This window comes from Scyliorhinus torazame, chromosome 5 (assembly GCF_047496885.1).
Source record: "Scyliorhinus torazame isolate Kashiwa2021f chromosome 5, sScyTor2.1, whole genome shotgun sequence".
Classification (NCBI taxonomy): domain Eukaryota; kingdom Metazoa; phylum Chordata; class Chondrichthyes; order Carcharhiniformes; family Scyliorhinidae; genus Scyliorhinus; species Scyliorhinus torazame.
In genome coordinates, this window is record NC_092711.1 from 77,539,317 (window position 1) to 77,563,392 (window position 24,076).

General features: G+C 48.4%; 1 protein-coding gene across 6 annotated transcripts in view; it reads left to right on the forward strand.

Annotated features, from left to right (window-relative positions):
- Positions 1-24,076, forward strand: part of LOC140421413 (uncharacterized) — a 122,613-nt gene that overhangs the window by 15,005 nt on the left and 83,532 nt on the right. For 2 of the 6 annotated variants that reach the window (XR_011946749.1, XR_011946746.1), the window contains one exon: positions 7,984-10,330. The exons of 1 other annotated variant lie outside the window; for it this stretch is intronic. The gene's annotated coding sequence lies outside the window, so the exon portion shown is untranslated. Of the gene's footprint in view, positions 1-6,691; positions 6,747-7,983; positions 10,331-24,076 lie in introns of those variants that run through there. 3 more of the 6 variants (XR_011946748.1, XR_011946751.1, XR_011946750.1) reach the window with 3 other exon arrangements.

Below are 24,076 nucleotides of genomic sequence, written 5' to 3' on the forward strand. Positions count from 1 at the left end.
AACGGCGAAGAACAGTGCTGATAGTGGCACGTTAAGAGATTAGGATCTTAACGTCAGAATAAAAGTAAGCAGTGAGTGAAAGGAAGACTAGGAACAGGGGGCAGATTGTCGAAGGGGGGACAATGGTGGGGGAAAAACAGATCGATGGAAGAAATGAAAATAAGTTGCCAGAAATAAACATGTGGGGAAGGTAGAGGAGAGTAATAAGTGACATGGCCTCTCAGCCCAACCATCAGAAGCTGCAGCAAGACCCTGCAGTTGAACATAGCACAGGTCCATTGGCTGCTCCGCTGCTGCCTGTTTCTGTAGTGTAGTGTTATCATGTTCGTCTAACTCGTGAAAGGTCCTCTGTTCAAAACTGGGCAGGAACATTGAATACTTCTCGCTTAGTTTGAGGAAGTTTGGATAACGTGTTTGTTTCTGCATGTCATCTGAATCCCATATATTAGATATATATTTGGCCTCCTCGGCGTAAAACATCATTCAGAGATGTCGGAGGTAGTGAATATTGAAGAAGCAAAGATCAGAAAAAGATGATCCCATTTTGACACAGTTCGGATATTCTCAGTTTGTTCAGTCCACTAGAGAATTTAATGGATTTATGGATGTAGATTAACATTTTTAATCACCATCTGAAACATATCTAATAATGTGTACTCATACAGACAGAGACAAATGATACTCTAACTGAATTAGAGGAAATAGAGATTTAACTAAAACACCTTTTTGAAAATCGGGCTTTGTGGTAGAGAAACAGGAAAAGCCACTCAGGGAAATGAGGAAATCCAGGCTCAGTGTGGATTTGCTGTCACCCCTCCTTTCATGAACATGAACGGGATTTAGGCTGCGGAATGTTTCATACCCAGAACAAAGAGGGTCAAATATCATAAACTTATCATTCTTTAATCTCCTACCTGTGAAGATATTTGATTGTGTTTAAAAACTGACGTGGCCAATCTCAAATGAACTCAACAGAACTTATATTACCCAGTGACTCGATTTATTTTCTTTGTCAGTCATGTTTGCAATTCAAGGTTGTATATTTCAGAGAGTCTCAATTTCAGATGAGGACATAAATATCAAATAATATCAAGTTTTGAGTAATGGAACAAATACTGAGTAAAATTGTTTGATGTTTTTGAAAGAACATAAGAATGAGAGGAAATATTTGCTGGACGGACATTTCTACATTTCATAATTCATTTGAAATCTAATAAAGTAAACTACTTCAGCAAAGTGATCTCGAGAGGGCTTTGCTAAGCTTCACAAATCCCTCTCTAATAGACAGACTCTGTAAACAGGATGTAGATGAAATGTAATTAGATTCTGTTATCAACTCAGAAATAATAACAAGATGCTTTAGCAGAAAAATCCACTTTTGTAAATGCAATATGAAACCAATTGCATGATTACATAATGTTTATATCGTAAATGTTATTGGTATTACTGAGACTTGGTTGAGGGAAGGGCAAGACTGGCAACTAAATATCCCAGGGTATAGATGCTTCAGGAGGGATAGAGAGGGAGGTAAAAGGGGTGGAGTTGCATTACTGGTCAGAGATGATATCACAGCTGTGATTAAGGAGGGCACGTTGGAGGATTCGAGCACTGAGGCAATATGGGTAGAGCTAAGAAATAGGAAGGGTGCAGTAACATTGTTGGGACTTTACTACAGGCCTCCCAAAAGCGAGCGTGAAGTAGAGGTACAAATATGTAGTCCGATTATAGAAAAATGTAGGAGCAATAGGGTGGTCGTGATGGGAGATTTTAACTTCCCCAACATTGAATGGGACTCATGTAGTGTTGGAGGCGTAGATGGAGCAGACTTTGTAAGGAGCATCCAGGAGAGTTTTTTAGAGCAGTATGTAAATAGTCCAACTCGGAAAGGGGCCATACTGGACCTGGTATTGGGGAATGATCCCGGACAGGTGGTTGAAGTTTCAGTCGGTGATTACTTTGGGATTAGCGATCACAATTCCGTAAGTTTTAGAATACTCATGGAGAAAGACGAGAGTGGTCCTAAAGGAAGAGTGCTAAATTGGGGAAAGGCCAAGTATAACAAAATTCGGCAGGAGCTAGGGAATGTGGATTGGGAGCAGCTGTTTAAGGGTAAATCCACATTTGAAATGTGGGAGATCTTATAAGGAAAGGTTGATTAGAGTGCAGGACAGACATGTCCCTGTGAAAATGAGGGATAGAAATGGCAAGATTAGGGAACCATGGATGATGGGTGGAATTGTGAGACTAGCTAAGATGAAAAAGGAAGCATACATAAGATCTAGGTGACTTAAAACTGATGAAGCTTTGGAGGAATATCGGGAAAGTAGGACAAATCTCAAACGCGCAATAAAGAGGGCTAAAAGGATCATGAAATATCTTTGGCTAACAGGGTTAAGGAAAATCCCAAAGCCTTTTATTTGTATATAAGGAGCAAGAGGGTAACTAGAGAAAGGATTGGCCCACTCAAAGACAAAAGAGGGAATTTATGCGTGGAGTCAGAGGAAATGGGAGAGATTCTAAATGAGTACTTTGCATCGATATTTCCCAAGGAGAGGGACATGGCGGATGTTGAGGCTAGGGATGGATGTTTAAATACTCTAGATCAAGTCAGCATAAGGAAGGGGGAAGTTTGGGGTATTCTAAAAGGCATTAAGGCGGACAAGTCCCCAGGTCCAGATAGGATCTATCCCATGTTACTGAAGGAAGCGAGGGACGAAATAGCTGGGGCCTTAACAGATATCTCTGCAGCATCCTTGAGAATGGGTGATGTCCTGGAGGACTGGAGAATTGCTAATGTTGTCCCTTTGTTTAAGAAGGGTAGCAGGGATAATCCAGGGAATTATAGACCTGTGAGCTTGACGTCAGTGGTAGGCAAACTGTTGGAGAAAATACTGAGAGATAGGATCTGTTCACATTTGGAAGAAAATAGACTTTTCGGTGATAGGCAGCATGGTTTTGTGCAGGGAAGGTCATGTCTTACAAACCTAATAGAATTCTTTGAGGAAGTGACAAAGTTAATTGATGAGGGAAGGGCTGTCGATGTCATATACATGGACTTCAGTAAAGCGTTTGATAAAGTTTCCCATGGCAGGTTGATGGAAAAAGTGAAGTCGTATGGGATTCAGGGTGTACTAGCTAGGTGGATAAAGAACTGGCTGGGCAACAGGAGTCAGAGAGTAGTGGTGGAAGGGAGTGTCTCAAAATGGAGAAAGGTGACTAGTGGTGTTCCACAGGGATCCGTGCTCGGACCACTGTTGTTTGTGACATACATAAATTATCTGGACAAAGGTATAGTGGTCTGATTAGCAAGTTTGCAGATGATACTAAGATTGGTGGAGTTGCAGAAAGCAAGGAGGACTGTCAGAGAATACAGCAAAATATAGATAGATTGGAGAGTTGGGCAGAGAAATGGCAGATGGAGTTCAATCCAGGCAAATGTGAGGTGATGCATTTTGGAAGATCTAATTCAAGAGCGGACTATACGGTCAATGGAAGAGTCCTGGGGAAAATTGATGTACAGAGAGATCTGGGAGTTCAGATCCATTGTACCCTGAAGGTGGCAACACAGGTCGATAGAGTGGTCAAGAAGGCATACAGCATGCTTGCCTTCATCGGACGGGGTATTGAGTACAAGAGTCGGCAGGTCATGTTACAGTTGTATAGGACTTTGGTTAGGCCACATTTGGAATACTGCGTGCAGTTATAGTCGCCACATTACCAGAAGGGTGTGGATGTTTTAGAGAGGGTGCAGAGGAGGTTCACCAGGATGTTGTCTGGTATGGAGGGTGCTAGCTATGAAGAAAGGTTGAGTAGATTAGGATTGTTTTTGTTGGAAAATGGAGGTTGAGGGGGGACCTGATTGAGTCAATTACAAGGGGTCACGATTTCAAGGTGAGAGGGGGAAAGTTTAAGGGAGATTTGCGTGGAAAGTTTTTTACGCAGAGGGTGGTGGGTGCCTGGTGCCTGGAATGCCTTGCCAGCGGAGGTGGTAGAGGCGGGCACGATAGTATCATTTAAGATGCATCTAGACAGCTTTATGAACGGGCGGGGAACAGAGGTAAGTAGATCCTTGGAAAATAGAAGACCGGTTAAGATAAAGGATCTGGATCGGCGCAGGCTGGGAGGGACGAAGGGCCTGTTCCTGTGCTGTAATTTTCTTTGTCTTTGTTGTTGTTTATAACCGACTCCATCTTCATGTCCAAATCTTCTGGTCATTGGACCAAGGGAACGTTCTCATTAAATCAAACTGAGCAAGAATTCTGCAGAAACTCCTTTTTCAAAAGCAAATTGGAAGAATAATTGGAATAGGTAAAACTTCAAGATCACAGAAAGAGAGGACATTGAGACTAATCGATTTGCTCTTTTTCAATCTATATTTTTATTCGACTTTTATCATTTTTACAGATAACACAACATATTGTCAAAACACCAGTACAATAGGCTCATTGCCAATCAGCTGTTTTTTTAGTGTACTGGTTAACACGTTCCCCTCACGCACCAAATGTCCCATATTATTATTATTCAAAACATTATTGATGTTACTCATCTAAATTTGCAGATAAGTTGTATCATTGTTATTTATTGTTCAATAATTAAACAAATGCATTACCTTACACCCGCCAAGTTCCAAATGATACCCTGCAAAATACTGTGATGGAGAATGGCAGGAATCACAGTCAACGTTGACACGTGTTAGTTGTGAATGGTTTTCTAATGTGCTGTGGCATTTTATGATTCTAATGTCAGATCAATTTCTCCGCCAATTGCCTAATTTTCAGTCAAATTGTACTCCCACAATAGAAGGTTCTTCAGTGCAATAAGGACGCACTGTTTACTATTCAGTGCACTAAGCGCTGTTCCCTGTTTCTGTAGTGTAGTGATTATCATGTTTGCTTAAAGGCCCTCGGTTTAAAACCGCACAGAAACATTATCAAACCCCATTCATTTCCGTGTGTGGAAAAGTTACATGATTGACATTTTCATTATTCATTTACACCCATCCTGAATTGCCCTTGAATTGGGTTGCTGAGTTGATTTGCCATGTGGAACTCCGGTCCACAGAGCTTCAGCCTGATTCTCTGCTTTACTAGTCTAGATGTGGAGATGCCGGCATTGGACTGGGGTGGGCACAGTAAGAAGTCTTACAACACCAGGTTAAAGTCCAACAGGTTTGTGTTGAATCACTAGCTTTCAGAGCGCAGCTCCTTCCTCGGGTGAATGAAGAGGTGGGTTCCGCAAACACATATATAGACAAATTCAATGATGCAAGATGATACTTTGAATGCGAGTCTTTGTAGGTAATTAAATGTTTACAGGCTCAGACGGTGCAACTGGAGAGAGGGATAATCACAGATTAAAGATATGTGAATTGTCTCAAGCGTGAACAGTTGGTAGGATTTCGCAAGCCCAGGCCAGATGGTGGGGGGGGGTGAATGAATCCAAGATCCCGGTTGAGGCTGTACCCATGCGTGCGGAACTTGGCTATCAGTTTCTGCTTGGCGATACTGCATTGTCGCATGTCCTGAAGGCTGCCTACCTGAGCCCACACATCCACCCTATCCCATAACCCAGTAACCCCACCTAACCTTGTTGGACACTGAGGCAATTTAGATTGGCCAATCCACCGAACCTGCACATCTTTGGACTCCTGTCTGTGCTATCACTAAGACTGCCCGTTACCACCTGCGTTACATTATCCAGCCTCTCTCCTGTGTTTGTGCGCCTGGGGCTGAAACCTCGGCCAAGCCTTCGTCACCTCCCGATTCGACAATTCCATTACACACCTGGCTGCTCTCCCACATTCTACCTTTGTAAAAGTAAAGCCATCCAAAAGTCTGCTACACATGTCTTAATTCACAGCAAGTTCCTTTCCCCTATGATCCCTGTGCTCCGAACTTGCATTTGCTCCCAGTCAATTCTCAGCCTGTTTTCAAATCCCTCCATGGCCTCATCTCTCCCTGTGTCTTGTCATCTCCTCCAGCTCCACAACCCCCTGAGATATCTGCACAGCTCTGATCCTGGACTCTTGTACACCCCCGATTCTAATTACTCCGCCATGGTTTTAAGTTCCCTCGGCCCCAAGCACTGAATTCCCTCCCTAAACCTCCCCATCTCCACCTCCCCTTACCTCCTTTCAGGCTCTTTGTAAAACTCACCTCTTTGACCTCCTTTTGTGTCTGGGTGTCTCACTTTGTTTTATAATGTTCCTGTGAGGTTGACTGGGATGATTTATGATGTTAAAGGTGTTATATAAGTAGAGGTTGTTGTTGACTGTAACCCTGACCTCCTGTTTTACATCCCATTGGTTTCACAACAAACTCTATCTCTGATGTTTTGCCCCCTGCGGGTTTGGAGCTGCTATTAAGACGGCGGCCGTTAACTCAGGCCTGTCACCGGGAGCAGGCCGCAGCTGTCCCGCCGCTCGATGCAAACCCGGGCCCGGAAACTTCTTATTGGGGTTTGAAGCCTCCACCGGGTTTCAGTGAAACCGCCCGGCCGAGTCCAGCATCGGCACTGCGCATGCTCCAGTCACAATGCCCAGGGAGTGATTGACGGCAGCTCAGGACCAATAGGAAGAGAGGGGTGGGCCTGGAGGACCGAGTTGCTGCGGATCCTCCCACCAATCGGAGTGAATGAGGGCGGGGCTGAGCCCCGGTCACCACGTGAATTGGAGCATGCGCAGTGCCGATAACAACTCAGGATTCGCGCGGTTGGGTGGAAATCGTCCACTGATCAGATCCCGCTCGGTGAGTGATGAGGGAGGGATGGAGCCGGTTCATGGGTCGGGCGACTTCATAAACACTCCGGAGACGAAGGTCGGATACAACAGTTGAACCGGCGAAAGCTGCTTGTACTTTACCCCGAGACAGGCGCGAGTGGCCTCCCATTCACTCTGATTGGTTGGAGGACCAACTGCTCTCGTTCGGTCCTCCAGCCCCGCCCCCTCTTCCTATTGGTCCGAACCCGCCGTCAATCAGTCCCCGGGCATTGTGAGCTCGAGCAAACCCTTCACAATCATTGTCAGCTCCCTGGTTTGCAGCTGCGGAGCTTCTCCCTCCCGGGAACAGGCCCAGGTTAACGGGCACCATCCTGCTTCAGACACTAGAGGATGGTTCACATCAGAGGATGGGGGAGGGGGACAAGAAATAAGAGCTTACACTTTGCACTCAAATCAATGAGGACTCTGATCTCTGGCAAGGAAGGAAACCCTGGCAGGTGGGCGGGGAGGATTCGCAAACACCCGCTGGAGGCTCCAAACCCCAATAAGACCCATTGGTTTTATTGTCAGTCTGCAGACAGGAGCTGGAGAACTGAACCCAGGCAGAGGAGAGGGAGGGAGAAAACTGGGAGTGGAGGAAGAAAATGGTGCAGATGGGTTTGGATTTCAGCCCAGGGAGGAGGGAGAGTGTGTGGGACTGGGATTGACAGCTTTGGGGGAGCAAGAGAAGAAAAAAGTTCCAGAGAAACTAGAATTGCCTGTTCAGAATTTCTATCCTAGACTGACAGTGATGGCTTTTGTAACATGAGAGATTACAGCTCTCAGGAAAGATTAAATGGAGTGGGCCCTTTTTCTATCGACAACAACAAATTAAGCAGTGACCTATAAATCTTTTAAATTATCAGTAGTTTGGAGAGGGGCGATGTGAGAGAGTCCAAAACCAGGGACCATCAATAAACAACAAGTCATAAATACAAGATAGTTACGAATAAATCCAAGAGGGCAATACGGACAAATTTATTCATCAGAGGTTTAGAATGTGCAACACATTACCATGGAAATGAGCTGAGGAAAGTGCTGAGATGTTTTCAAAAGGAAACGGGACAAGCACATGAGAGAAAATGGAACCGAAAATCAGCTGAAAGGCTGAGATTTGATCGGTGTGACAGTCGGAGACGTGTGCCGAGTATTGATAGAATCTGTGAGAGAATGGACTGTTTGTGTCTTATATATTCACAGTAATTCAATGTAGTTTCCTTTTACAGAATATTTGCAGATGCAAACATCATGTTGAGATCTGACAGTCACTTGATTCATCAGGACTGGCCTTTCAACGTGGAAGGAGAAATGTTTGTCTGTTTTGTCTTTCGGAAAAAATTTCAAAAATCACTGTGATTGGGAAAAGCACCGAGACACAGACATCTGAGTAATTTTCCACAGTTAGCTGGAACTGAGCTTTAACCAATCACACAGCATGAAATCAAATTGCAGCATTTACATCAAGGAGAAACCGTACTCTGGCTTCAACTGATGATCCAAGTTGGAGAGACAAGGACATTCACACCATAGGAATCAAGAAGCAGCAATAGGACATTCAGCTCCGTGAGCCTGTTCCACCATTTAATAACATCACGGCTGATCTGATAGTGACGGCAAATCTGGATCCCACCTACACCTGATAACCTGTCAATAACCATGGAGAAACCGTGGAAATGTGGGGACTGTGGGATGGGATTCAATTACCCATCTGAATTGGAAACTCACCGACGTATTCACACTGGGGAAAGGCCATTCACCTGCTCCGTGTGTCGGAAGGGATTTTCTAAATCATCCAATCTCATCGCACACCAGCATGTTCATACTGACCAGAGACCGTTTAAATGTGCTGACTGTGAGAAGAGCTTTAAAAGCAGAAATAATTTACTGTTGCACCAACGCACTCACTCTGGGGAGAGGCCATTCACCTGCTCCGTGTGTGGCAAGGGATTCACTCAGTCATCAATCCTCCTGAGACACCAACTTGTTCATACTGATCAGAGACCTTTTAAATGTGCTGACTGCGAGAAGAACTTTAAAAGCAGAAAGGATTTACTGTTACATCAACGCACTCACACTGGGGAGAGGCCATTCACCTGCTCTGTGTGTGGGAAGGGATTCACATGTTCATCCAACCTTCTGCAACACCAGCGAGTTCACACTGGGCAGAGACCGTACACTTGCCCCGTGTGTGACAAGAAATTCACTCAGTCATCCAACCTGACTAGGCACCAAGTTGTTCACACTGATCAGAGACCTTTTAAATGTTCCGACTAAAAAAAGATTTAAAAGTAAACCGAATCTGCTGAAACACCAGCGAGTTCACACTGAAACAGAATCATAGAATTTACAGTGCAGAAGGAGGGCATTCGGCCCATCGAGTGCACCAGCCCTTGGAAAGAGCACCCGACTTAAGCCCATACCTCCAACCTAACCCATAACCCTACCTCACCTTTTTGGAAACTTAAGGGCAATTTAGCATGGCAAATCCATATATCTTTGGACAGTGGGGGAAACCGGAGCACCCGGAGGAAACCCACGCAGACACTGGGGCAACGCGCAGACAGTGACCCAAGCCGGGAATCAAACCTGGGAACCTGGAGCTGTGAAGCAACAGTGCGGACCACTGTGCTACCGTGTGGCCCACATGTGGGAGCGGTACTGGGGAGAGGCTGTTTAACTGCTCCGTGTGTGGGAGGAGATTCACTCAGTCAAACAACCTGCACAGACATCAGCAAGTTCACTGGGCAACAGCAGGGTTCGGATTCAGCTGTTGTTGCTGCTGTTAGTCACATTCAGGACTGAATGACGCCTGGACATCTGTTCCAGTGGGGCTCCACAGTTTTCCGGTATATATCAATGATTTAGACTGAAATGTATGCACCAGGATTATACAAAAGTTGCTGATGTGTTTTAGACGATGAGGGAGAAAGCCATGGACTGGGTCAGGTGGACAGAAAAATGGTGAATGGAAATTTAGATAACGAGGGGTTGGGAACACACTTCATTTAACTCCCTATAAAAATAAGGTTACTTCAGGATAATGGAAAAAACTGATTGGCGAGGACATGATGAATCTTTATTTGTTTTATTCTTTTTTGATATAAATTTAGAGTACCCAATTTATTTTTTCCAATTCAGGAACAGTTTAGCATGGCCAATCCACCTCGCCTGCGCATCTTTGGGTGTGGGGACGAAACGCACGCAAACACGGGGAGAATGTGCAAACTTCACACGGAGAGTGACCCAGAGCCGGGATCGAACCTGGGACTTCAACGGCGTGAGGCCGCAGTGCTAACTGCTGCGTTACTGTACGGCCCTATTTGTTTGAATCTTATGTTTATTTACTTAAGTCAGTTAATGATGAAATAACTAATGCACATCCAGTTCCATGTGGGAAAACCAGGGCACTTCCATTACGCTGGAAATGTCATCAGCTGGAGCAGCAGGAAGCAAAGGGGAATGACTGGAAGACTTTCCAGTGGATTTCTGGATTGTTCAGGACAAAATTCCATGCTTTGTGTGTTATATATGAATGATTTAGACTTTTTATTTAATAAACATTTTATTGAGGTATTTTTTGGTTTTACAACAACGCCAAAATAAACAATATACATAAGTCTATAAACACAGTGCAAAATAAAGTCTGTTACCCCCTTGCAGGTCCCACCTGTATTAACCCCCTACTCTAAACTAAACTAACCCCCCCCCCCACTTCCCCTTCTGCTGACGATTAATTTTCTGCAAAGAAGTCGATGAACGGTTGCCACCTCCGGGCGAACCCTAACAGTGACCCTCTCAAGGCAAACTTGATTTTCTCCAGACAGAGAAAGCTAGCCATGTCCGATAGCCAGGTCTCCAATTTCGGGGGCTTTGAGTCCCTCCAAGCTAATAGTATCCGTCTCCGGGCTACCAGGTAAGCAAAGGCCAGAACATCTGCCTCTTTCTCCTCCTGGATTCCCGGATCTTCCGACACCCCTAAAATCGTCACCTCTGGACTCATCACCATCCTTGTTTTCAATGCTTTGGACATGACGTCTGCAAACTCCTGCCAGAATCCCCTGAGCTTTGGGCATGTCCAGAACATATGGACATGGTTCGCTGCCCCCACCCCCCGCACACCTTGCACACCTGTCTTCTACACCAAAGAACACCCTCATTCGGGCCACTGTCATTTGAGCATGGTGAACGACCTTGCACTGTCTCAGGCTGAGCCTGGCACATGTTGTGGTTGCATTGACTCTACTCAATACATCCGCCCAGAGACCATCCTCTATCTCTCCTCCTAACTCCTCCTCCCATTTGCGCTTCAGCTCCTCGGTCTGCATGTTCTCTGACCCCCATGAGCTCCTTATAGATGTCGGAGACCTTCACTTCTCCCACCCTCACTCTGGAAACTACCCTGTCCTGAATCCCCTTTGGTGGTCGGAGCGGGAAGGTTGAGACCTGCCTAGGTAGGAAGTCCCGCACCTGCAGGTACCTTTATTTGTTTCCCCTCGCCAATCCAAATTTCTCCTCCAGCTCCCTCAAGCTAGGAAAGTTCCCCTCTGTAAACATATCCCCCATCATCTCAATTCCTGCTCTCAGCCATCTCCGAAACCCCCGGTCCATCTTTCCCGAGGCAAACCGGCGGTTATTACAGATTGGGGCCCAGACCGATGCACCCTCCGCTCCCACATGCCTCTTCCACTGCGCCCAGACTCTCAGGGCTGCCACCACCACAGGGCTGGAGTGCCGTGCCGGCGGGAACGGCAGAGGTGCGTTATCAGTGCACCCAAACTGGTGCCTCCATACGCGCCATGCCGACCCTCACCCACCTCCTGATCATGGCTATATTCGCCGCCCAATAATAGTTACTGAAGTTTGGCAGCACCAGCCTGCCCTCTCCCCGGCTCCGCTCAATCATCCCCTTTTTTACTCACGGCGTCTTGCCCGCCCATACGAAATGAAATGAAAATTGCTTAGTGTCACAAGTCGGCTTCAAATGAAGTTACTGTGAAAAGCCCCTAGTTGCCACATTCCGGCGCCTGTTCGGGGAGGCTGGTACGGGAATTGAACCGTGCTGCTAGCCTGCCTTGGTTTAAAAGCCAGTGATTTAGCCCAGTGTGCTAAACCAGCCCCATACAAAGCCGGTGGTAACTTTGTTAACCCGTTTGTAGAAGGAGCGCGGAATAAAGATGGGGAGACACTGGAACACAAACAGGAATCTCGGAAGGACCGTCATCTTCACCGTCTGTACCCTCCCAGCTAGTGACAGTGGGAGCACGTCCCACCTCCGAAAACCGTCCTTTGTTTGGTACACCAGACGGGCTAGATTAAGTTTGTGTAACTGTTCCCATTCCCGTGCCACTTGGATGCCTAGATACCTAAAACTTTCCCAATCGCCTCTCCTGTCCCCTTGCCTGGATCGCAAACATCTCGCTTTTCCCCATATTTAGTTTGTACCTTGAGAACCGGCCAAATTCCCCTAGAATCATCATGATTTCTTCCATAACCCCCTCTGGGTCTGACACATAGAGAAGCAGGTCGTCTGCATAAAGTGAGACTCTGTGTTCCACTCCCCCCGGATCAACCCCTTCCAGCCCCTTGAGGCTCTCAGCGCAATTGCCAGCGGCTCTATAGCTGGCGCGAATAACAGTGGGGAGAGGGGACACCCCTGCCTCGTCTCCCGGTGTAGCCTAAAATAGTCCGATGTCGTCCTATTCGTCCGTACGCTCACCACAGGAGCCTGAAATGGAAACCTGACCCAGTCAATAATGCCCCGTCCATATCCGAACCGTCCCAGCACCTCCCACAATATTCCCATTCTACTCGATCAAAAGTCTTTTCTGCATCCATTGCGACCACTACCTCCACCTCCCGACCTTCTGGGGGCATCACAATCACAATTAGCAACCTTCTTACATTGGACACCAATTGCCTTCATAGATTGTCATAGAATTTACAGTGCAGAAGGAGGCCATTCGGCCCATCGTGTCTGCACCGGCTCTTGGAAAGAGCACCCTACTCAAGGTCAACACCGCCACCCTATCCCCATAACCTAGTAACCCCATCCAACACTAAGGGCAATTTTGGACACGAAGGGCAATTTATCATGGCCAATCCACCTAACCTGCACATCTTTGGACTGTGGGAGGAAACCGGAGCACCCGGAGGAAACCCACGCACACACAGGGAGGATGTGCAGACTCCGCACAGACAGTGACCCAAGCTGGAATCGAACCTGGGACCCTGGAGCTGTGAAGCAATTGTGCTATCCACAAGGCTACCGTGCTGCCCCAAGTGGTGCCGTGGTGCCTTCCCTTAACAAACCCCGGAACACAATCTTCAATCCTAGAGGAGAAAATTTTGGCCAGCAGTTTGGCGTCCACATTCAATAGGGATATCGGCCTGTATGACCCACACAGCTCCGGATCCTTATCCCACTTCAGAATCAGTGAGATCGTGGCCTGTGACATCGTCGGGGGAAGCACCCCTCCCTCCCTTGCCTCATTGAATGTCCTCACCAACAGCGGCCCCAAAATCCCAGAAAACGTTTTCATGAACTCCGCTGGGAACCCGTCTGCATGGCCTTCAGACCCTATCTCTTCGATCGAAGCCCCCAGCCCTTCTACCAGTTCCCGTCCACCTTCGGGAAATTCAGCCCCCCTAGGAAATGCCTCATCCCCTCTGGCCCCGGTGGGGGTTCCGACCCGTGCAGCCTACGATAAAAATCCTTAAACGCCTTGTTCAACCCTGCTGAATCTCCCACCAGGTTTAGGCCCAATCCTTTACTTTCCCTATCTCCCTGGCTACCTTCCTCCTAAGCTGCTGTGCAAGCATTCTGCTGTCCTCTACATGCTCATAGATCGCCCCCCTCACCTTTCTCAGCTGCTCCACCGCCCTCCCTGTGGTTAGCAAGCCAACTCTGCCTGTAGCCTCTGCCATTCCCTTAGAAGCCCTGCCTCTGGGGTCTCCGCATACCTCCTGTCAACCTGTAGTATCTCCTTTATAGTCGGTCCGTCTCTGTCCTGTCTACTTTCTCCCTGTGGGCCCGTATCGAGATCAGCTCCCCTCTAACCACCGCCTTCAATGACTCCCAGACCACCGCTGCTGAAATTTCCCCCATGTCATTGACCTCCAGGTAATTCTGAATACATTTCCTCAACCGCCCACACACCTCGTCCGCTAAGAGCCCCATGTCTAACCTCCAGTGCGGGCGCTGGTTACTGTCTTTACTAACCTGTAGGTCAACCCAGTGCGGGGCATGGACTGAGATTGTAATCGCTGAGCACCCTGTGTCTACCACTCCCGTCAGTAAAGCCCTGCTCAGAATGAGGAAATCGATCCGGGAGTACACCTTATGCACGTATGAGTAGAAGGAGAACTCCTTTACTCTTGGCTGCACAAATCTCCATGGGTCCACCCCCCCCCCCCCCCCCCCCCACGCGCGCGCGCCATCTTCTCCATGAACACTTGTAGCTCCTTAGCCATTGCTGGCACCCTGCCTGTTTTTGAGCTTGACCGGTCTAAACCAGGGTCAATAACTGTACTGAAGTCCCCTCCCATGACCAGCTTATGCGAATCCAGGTCCGGTATCTTCCTCAGCATCCTCTTTATAAACTCCACATCGTCCCAGTACTGGCCTCCCCCATCTGAAACTATTCTTCCCGCCTCAAACACCACTCACTTTGTCTTTGAGAACAGCCCCGAGTGAAAAACCTGTCCGGCCCAACGTTCCCTTAACCTAATCTGGTCAGCTACTCTAAGGTGTGTCTCCTGCAGCATTACCACGCCCGCCTTCAGTCCTCTCATATGCACGACACGCGTGCCCCTTTTAAAAAATAAATTTAGAGTACCCAATTAATTTTTTCCAATTAAGGGGCAATTTAGCGTGGCCAATCCACCTAACCTGCACATCTTTGGGTTGTGGGGCGAAACCCACACAAACACGGGGAGAATGTGCAAACTCCACACGGACAGTGACCCACGGCCGGGATCGAACCTGGGACCTCGCGTGCTCTCTTGACCGGCCCATTGAGCCCTCTTACATTCCAGGTGGTCAGTCTAGTTGGTGGGCTCATCGACCCCCTTCACCGATCAGCCATCCATTCTCTTGGACCAGTCGCCAGCCCGTGCCCCACACATCCACCGGCCCGACCCCAGGCAGCCTCAGCCCCTGACCCCCTCTCTGTCCCTCAGTAACAGTCCCTCCCTCATCAGCAGAACATTTTTCCCCCCTCCCCCCCCACCCCAGTAACAGCACAAAATAAATCAACCCCTTTGATAAGCCTAACATCTGTTCACCACCCCCCCCCCCCCCCCCCAACTACGCTTCCATAAGCTAGTCCGCCCAGCTAGCTTGGTGGCTCTCGCCCATGGTGCCAGACAATCACCCACCTATTGGTCCCCCCCCCCCCCCATCCCCCCCCCCTCTGCTCATACATACATATTCAACTGGAAGGCAATCCCAACACAATTGTACAACAGAGATTTAAAAAAACCCAGGTTGGACTCCAACAGAACATAAGATCAAGCAAAAGATCCAGCATCTGTACAAACACACCTCCATCCCCAACAGTGCAAATGCAAACTTTACGTCACTCAGCTCTGCAGCTGACCACAGATCCATACAGCAGGCATTACAAATAATGACCAAAAAAGCGAGAAACAAGAAACTTCTTTTGAAAAACATAAACGCTACAGCAAGATTCAAAGTTCTCAGTCCAACACCAGTCCTTTCCTTTTTGCAAAGTCCAGCGCTTCCTCAGGCGACTCGAAATAGAAATGTTGTTCCTCGTATGTGACCCAGAGGCTGGCCAGGAACAACAGTCCGAACTTCACCTTTTTCTTGAAAAGGGTCGACCTGATCTGGTTAAACCCCTCTCTTCTCCTGATCTGGTTAAACCTCTCTCTTCTCCTGGCTACCTCCGCACTCAGGTCTTGATAGATCCGCAGGATACTGTTGTCCCATTTGCAGCACCATGTCTGCTTGGCCCACTGTAAAACGCGCTCCTTATTCAGATATCTGTGGAATCTCACCACCATTGCCCTCAGGGGGGTCTCCCATTCGCGGCTTCCTCGCAAGCGCTCTGTGAGCCCTGTCCACCTCCAAGGGTCGTGGGAATGCCCCATCCCCCAGCAGCTTCTCAAACATGGCCGCTATATATGCCCCAGCGCCCGCTCCTTCAGATCCCTCCGGGAGCCCAACGATCCTCAAGCTCTGCCGGCGGGATCTATTCTCTAGGTCCTCCACCTTCTCCAGGAGCGTTTTCTGCTGGTCTCTTAGCATCCCCACCTCCAACCGGTCCACATCAGACACCATTTCCATGGCCCTACACTCATCCCTAGAGCATCTCGAAAACAAGGAATCCTACATTAGACTCCTATTTATTGACTGCAGCTCCGCCTTCAACACCATAATCCCAGCCAAGCTCATATCAAAGCTCCAAAACCTAGGTCTTGGCTCCCCACTCTGCAACTGGATCCTCGATTTTCTGACTAACAGACCACAATCAGTAAGAATGAACAACAACACCTCCTCCACAATAGTCCTCAACACCGACGCCCCACAAGGCTGCGTACTTAGACCCCTACTCTACTCCCTGTACACACATGACTGCGTGGCAAAACTTGGTTCCAACTCCATCTACAAGTTTGTTGACGATATGACCATAGTGGGCCGGATCTCGAATAACGATGAGTCCGAATACAGGAGGGAGATAGAGAACCTAGTGGAGTGGTGTAGCGACAACAATCTCTCCCTCAATGCCAGCAAAACTAAAGAGCTGGTAATTGACTTCAGGAAGCAAAGTACTGTACACGCCCCTGTCAGCATCAACGGGGCCGAGGTGGAGATGGTTAGCAGTTTCAAATTCCTGGGGGTGCACATCTCCAAAAATCTGTCCTGGTCCACCCACGTCGACGCTACCACCAAGAAAGCACAACAGCGCCTATACTTCCTCAGGAAACTAAGGAAATTCGGCATGTCCACATTGACTCTTACCAACTTTTACAGATGCACCATAGAAAGCATCCTATCAGGTTGCATCACAGCCTGGTATGGCAACTGCTCAGCCCAGGACCGCAAGAAACTTCAGAGAGTCGTGAAGACCGCCCAGTCCATCACACGAACCTGCCTCCCATCCATTGACTCCATCTACACCTCCCGCTGCCTGGGGAAAGCGGGCAGCATAATCAAAGATCCCTCCCACCCGGCTTACTCACTCTTCCAACTTCTTCCATCAGGCAGGAGATACAGAAGTCTGAGAACACGCACGAACAGACTCAAAAACAGCTTCTTCCCCACTGTCACCAGACTCCTAAATGACCCTCTTATGCTTCATCCGATGCCAGTGCTTATGTAGTTACATTGTATATGTTGTGTTGCCCTATTATGTATTTTCTTTTATTCCCTTTTCTTCTCATGTACTTAATGATCTGTTGAGCTGCTCACAGAAAAATACTTTTCACTGTACCTCGGTACACGTGACAGTAAACAAATCCTATCCAATCCAATCCAACTCCACCGCTGTTTGATGTTCCTCCTGGCCTACCAGCTCCTTCTCTACTTTCTGAATCACCCGATCTTGGGCATCCAATCTAAGTTCCAGCCGCGAAATTGCCTCTTTAATTGGGTCAAAGCAGTCTTGCTTCTGCTTGGCGAAGCCCTCCTGGAAAGCTTGCATCAACTGCTCCGTTGACCGCTGGGTCGACAAACCAGAGGTCCAGTCATCTGCCATGCTTACTCCCAGTGCCGCTTCAGCCCAAGTCTTCTCTGTCTTTCTGTTTCTGCACTTATGAGCACTTCTAGTCCTCCTCTCCATGCACCGATGTGCGAATTCAGTTCACAATTGCCTCTGTCATCAATTTTTCAAATCAAGTCCAGTAAAATGTCAGGGAAAAAGGTCCAAAAGTCCGACCCGAGCGGGAGCCACCAAATGTGCGACTTACTCCTTCATAGCCGCCACAGGAAGCCCGCGGAGAAAGCTTTTGATCGGGTAGCGTGGAATTACCTGTGGGAGGCGCTGGGAAGGTTTGGGTTGGTGAGGGCTTTATTAACTGGGTGCGGTTGCTCTATCAGGCACCAGTAGCGAGTGTGCTTACGAACTGGCTGAGGTCGGGGTATTTTAAACTACACCGAGGGTTGAGGTAAGGGTGCCCCCTCTCCTTGTTACTGTTTGCTCTGGCCATAGAGCCATTGGCCATGGCGTTAAGAGCCTCTAGGAACTGGAAATGGCAGGTTCGAGGGGGGGGGGGGTTGGGGGGTGGAGCACCGGGTCTCGCTTTACGCAGATGACCTGCTCTTGCATATCTCAGACCCATTGGAGGGGTTGGGGGAAGTAATGCAAATCCTGGGGGAATTTGGCAATTTTTCGGGGTATAAGTTGAACATGGGAAAAGGTGAGATGTTCGCGATCCAGGCAAGAGGACAGGGGAAGAGACTGGGAGAGCTGCCGCTTAGAATGGCAGTGTAGAGCTTTCGGTATCTGGGAATCCAGGTGGCCCGGGAATGGGAGACACTGCACAAGTTAAACCTATCCCGGCTGGTAGAGGAAATGGAAGAGGGCTTTAAGAGATGGGACATGCTCCCGCTATCACTGGCGGAGTGGGTACAGACCGTGAAAATGGTCCTCCCCAGATTTCTGTTTGTCTTTCAGTGCCTCCCCATCATCATCCCCGAGGCCTTTTTCAAGCGGGTGAATAAGGTTATTTCAGGCTTTGTGTGGGCGGGTAAAACCCCACGAGTGAAGAAAGTGTTGCTGGAGCGCAGTCGGGGGAGGGTGGGTTGGCGCTGCCAAACTTCTACAATTACTACTGGGCGGCTAATATAGCCATGATCAGGAAGTGGGTAGCGGGGGGAGGGGTCGGTGTGGGAGCGGATGGAGGTGGCGTCATGCAAAGACACAAGTTTGGGATCACTGATAACGGCACCTCTTCCGTTCTCGCCGGCCCGATACTCCACAAGTCCGGTGGTAGTGGCGACTTTGAGAATCTGTGGGCAATGGAGGAGATATAAGAGAGTGGAGGGAGCATCGGTTTGGACCCCGATTTATAATAATCATCGGTTTGTACAGGGTAGGCTGGATGGTGGGTTCTGGAGATGGCAAAGGGCAGGAATTAGAAGGATGGGGGATCTATTTATAGACGGGAGCTTTCCCAGCTTGAAAGCCTTGGAGCATAAATTTGAATTGCCAGCAGGGAACGGGTTTAGGTATTTGCAGGTGCGAATCTTCCTGAGAAAACAGGTTCCGGCCTTTCCGCTGCTGCCACCACGGGGGATACAGGATAGAGTAGTCTCCAGTACCTGGTAGGAGAGGGGAAGGTAGCAGATATTTACCAGGAGCTTTCGGAGACAGAGGAAATTCCAGTGAAGGAGCTTAAGGGCAAGTGGGAGGACGAGCTAGGAGAAGGGATAGAGGCGGGGCTATGGGCAGACGCCCTAAGCTGGGTTAATAGTTCCTCATCATGTGCCAGGCTTAGCCTGATACAATTTAAGGTAGTCCACCGGGCACACATGCCGGTGGCCCGGATGAGCAAGTTTTTCGGGGTAGAGGATAGGTGTGCAAGGTGCGCAGGAAGCCCAGCAAATCATGTCCACATGTTTTGGGCATGCCCAAAGCTTGGAGGGTTTTGGCAGGGTTTTGCTAAAACCAAGGGTGGTGCTGCATCCTGAGGTAGCGATCTTTGGAGTGTCGGAAGAGCCGGGGGTTCAGGGGGCGAAAGAGGCTGACGTCTTGGCCTTTGCCTCCCTGGTAGCCCGGAGACGGATCTTGCTAATGTGGAGGGACTTGAAGCTCCAGAGTGTGGAGACCTGGGTTAGTGACATGGCTGGGTTTATGTCTCGAGAAGATAAAGTTAGCCTTAGGAGGGTCAATGGTCGGGTTCACCCGGAGGTGACCGCCGTTCGTTGACTTTCTCGGGGAAAATTAAAATGTCAGCAGAAACAGTATTCCAAGGGGGGGGGGATTGTTGTTTTATGGTTGGGGTGTGTGACGATTGGGTTGGGGGTGGTAATGTTTATTGTACCATGTTTTTGTCATTGTTATTGTTATTATCATAAAAAATTTCAAATACCTTACGAAAAATATTTTTAAAAAGAGTCACTGCAAATTTGGAAAACCAGTGACAACATCTGGGCCTCAGACAAGAAAGAAAAGTGTCCCAAATGCCTTCTTGACCACCTGATCTACCTGTCCAGCCATCTTCGGGAGTCTATGGTTTTTGAATCCAAGGTCACTGTTCCTGTATAATTCTCAACATCATCCCATTTATTTTTCATTCCCTTCTCTTGTTACCCTCCAAATTCTTGATGTCACACTGCTCCAGTTGAATTCTGTTTGCCATTTTTCTGTCCATCTGAACCAGGCAATTGATATCTTCCTGCTGTCATCGGATTTATTCTGCATAATAATAATCTTTTAGTGTCACAAGTAGGCTGACATTAACGCTGCCACACTGCAGCGCCTGTTCAGGTACACTGAGGGAGAATCCAGAATGTCACCTTTAACAAGCACGTCTTTCTAAGCGGAAACCGGAGTACCAGGAGGAAACCCACGCATTGTCAAACACATGAATAACTTCTGTATCTTCCACCAACTTCTTCATCATAGCCCCTACATTTAACTCAAAATCATTGATTTGCACCACAGAACTGTGGAACCCCACATGAAATAGGCATCCAAATAAATTTTAGTCCTGCATGTGGTTAACAGCAGCAATAACAGCAGAATCCAAACCCGGATGCCGCCTGTGAACTTGCTGGTGTCTGAGCAGGTTGTTTGACTGAGCAAATGCCTTTCCACACACGGGACAGTTGAATGGCCTCTCCCCAGTGTGAACTCACTGGCGTTTCAGCAGATTGTTAACTTTTAAATCCCTTCTCACAGTGCGAACATTTAAATGGTCTCTGATCAGTGTGAACAAGTTGGCGTATCAGAAGATTGGAAGAAGCAATGAATTCCTGTCCACACACACAGAAGATGAATGGCCTCTCCCCAGTGTGAACTCGATAGTGTGTCAGAAGGTGAGCTAACCGAGTGAATCCCTTCCCACAGATCGAGCAGGTGAATAGCCTCTCCCCAGTGTGAGTGTGTTGGTGTTTCAGAAGATCCCATTTGCTTAAAGGTTTTCTCACAGTCAGAACAATTAAATGGTCTCTAATCAGTGTGAAATAATTGGTGAATCAGAAGGTGGGAGGAACAAGTGAATCTCTTCCCACACACGGAGCAGGTGAATGGCCTCTCCCCAGTGTAAGAGCGATGATGTATCAGTAAATCCTTTTTACTTTTAAAGCTCTTCTGACAGTCAGCACATTTAAATGGTCTCTGATCAGAGTGGACCTGACGGTGGGTCCGGAGGTTTGATAAAGCATTAAATCCCTTCCCACAATCCAGACAGGTGAATGGCCTCTCACCTGTGTGTACATGAAATGAAATGAAAATCACTTAATGTCAAAAGTAGGCTTCAAATAAAGTTACTGTGAAAAGCCCCTAGTCGCCACATTCTGGCGCCTGTTCAGGAAGGCTGGTACGGGATGGTGTGTAGAGGCGGGATGACTGAGTGAATCCCTTCCATCAAACAGAGCAGGTGAATGACCTCTCCCCAGTGTGACTGCATCGATGAGTTTTCACTTCAGATGGATAATTGAAACCCTTCCCACAGTCCCCACATTTCCACGGTTTCTCCGTGATGCCGGTGTTCTGGTGTTCTTATGTCTGTCCAGGTTGGACGATGAGTTGAAGCCTCGTCTACACACAGCCTGAGTGCAGTTTCTTCCTGATGTGAAGCCTTGTCCACACACACAGCCTGAGTACGGTCACTTCCTGATGTGAAACCTGGTCCACACACACAGCCTGAGTGCAGTTTCTTCCTGATGTGAAGCCTTGTCCACACACACAGCCTGAGTACGGTCACTTCCTGATGTGAAGTCTGGCCCGCACACACAGCCTGAGCACGGTCTCTTCCTGATGTGAAACCTGGTCCACACACACAGCCTGAGTACGGTCTCTTCCTGGTGTGAAGCCTGGTCCACACACACAGCCTGAGTATGGTCACTTCCTGATGTGAAATCTGGTCCACACACACAGCCTGAGTACAGTCTCTTCCTGATGTGAAACCTGGTCCACACACACAGCCTGAGTACGGTCTCTTCCTGATGTGAAGCCTGGTCCACACACACAGCCTGAGTACGGTCTCTTCCTGATGTGAAGCCTGGTCCACACTCACAGCCTGAGTACGGTCTCTTCCTGGTGTGAAGCCTGGTCCACACACACAGCCTGAGTACGGTCTCTTCCTAATGTGAAGCCTGGTCCACACACACAGCCTGAGTACGGTCTCTTCCTGATGTGAAGCCTGGTCCACACACACAGCCTGAGTACAGTCACTTCCTGATGTGAAACCTGGTCCACACACACAGCCTGAGTACGGTCACTTCCTGACGTGAAGCCTGGTCCACACACACAGCCTGAGTACGGTCTCTTCCTGATGTGAAACCTGGGCCACACACACAGCCTGAGTACGGTCTCTTCCTGGTGTGAAACCTGGTCCACACACACAGCCTGAGTACGGTCACTTCCTGATGTGAAACCTGGTCCACACACACAGCCTGAGTACGGTCTCTTCCTGATGTGAAACCTGGCCCACACACACAGCCTGAGTACAGTCACTTCCTGATGTGAAATCTGGTCCACACACACAGCCTGAGTACGGTCTCTTCCTGGTGTGAAACCTGGTCCACACACACAGCCTGAGTACGGTCTCTTCCTGATGTGAAACCTGGGCCACACACACAGCCTGAGTACGGTCACTTCCTGATGTGAAACCTGGTCCACACACACAGCCTGAATACGGTCACTTCCTGATGTGGAGCCTGGTCCACACACACAGCCTGAGTACGGTCACTTCCTGATGTGAAACCTGGCCCACACACACAGCCTGAGTACAGTCACTTCCTGATGTGAAATCTGGTCCACACACACAGCCTGAGTACGGTCTCTTCGTGGTGTGAAGCCTGGTCCACACACACAGCCTGAGTATGGTCACTTCCTGATGTGAAACCTGGTCCACACACAGCCTGAGTACGGTCTCTTCCTGATGTGAAACCTGGCCCACACACACAGCCTGAGTACAGTCTCTTCCTGATGTGAAACCTGGTCCACACACAGCCTGAGTACGGTCACTTCCTGATGTGAAACCTGGTCCACACACACAGCCTGAGTACGGTCTCTTCCTGATGTGAAGCCTGGTCCACACAGCCTGAGTACGGTCACTTCCTGATGTGAAACCTGGTCCACACACACAGCCTGAGTACGGTCTGTTCCTGATGTGAAGCCTGGTCCACACAGCCTGAGTACGGTCTCTTCCTGATGTGAAGCCTGGTCCACACACACAGCCTGAGTACAGTCTCTTCCTGATGTGAAACCTGGTCCACACACACAGCCTGAGTACGGTCACTTCCTGATGTGAAACCTGGTCCACAAACACAGCCTGAGTACAGTCTCTTCCTGATGTGAAACCTGGTCCACACACACATCCTGAGTACGGTTACTTCCTGATGTGAAACCTGGTCCACACACACAGCCTGAGTACGGTCACTTCCTGATGTGAAGCCTGGCCCACACACACAGCCTGAGTACGGTCACTTCCTGATGTGAAACCTGGTCCACACACACAGCCTGAGTACGGTCTCTTCCTGATGTGAAACCTGGCCCACACACACAGCCTGAGTACGGTCACTTCCTGATGTGAAACCTGGTCCACACACACAGCCTGAGTACGGTCTCTTCCTGATGTGAAACCTGGTCCACACACACAGCCTGAGTACGGTCTCTTCCTGATGTGAAGCCTGGTCCACACTCACAGCCTGAGTACGGTCTCTTCCTGATGTAAATGGTGCAATATTCTTTCAGACTCTGTGTTTGGTTAAAGCTCTTTGCACAGCCAGTTCCCTGGAATAATCACTGTGTGTATGTGCCTCAGTGCTTTTCCAGTCACACTGATGTTTGCAATCTTTTCTCTCAGGCAGGACAAACATTTCTCCTTCCACATTGAAAGGCTGATGATTTTCAACTCCTGATGAATCAATAGACTCTGTTCGGACTTGACATGATGTTTGGTTTGAATTTCCCATCTGCAATCCTAACATTGTGTAAAAGAAGTTTACATAGAATCACTTAGATTCTACAATGAACAGGCCAGTTGTTCTGACCTGTTTCCAACTGTTCTGCTGCTGATTATCCTCGACACATATCTCCTTCCAGCCCATCCACCTCATCTCAGCCTGTGAAACAATGTTATTATTGATCAATCAGCGAGTCAGCCTGAGCCTGTGGCCGCTCTCAC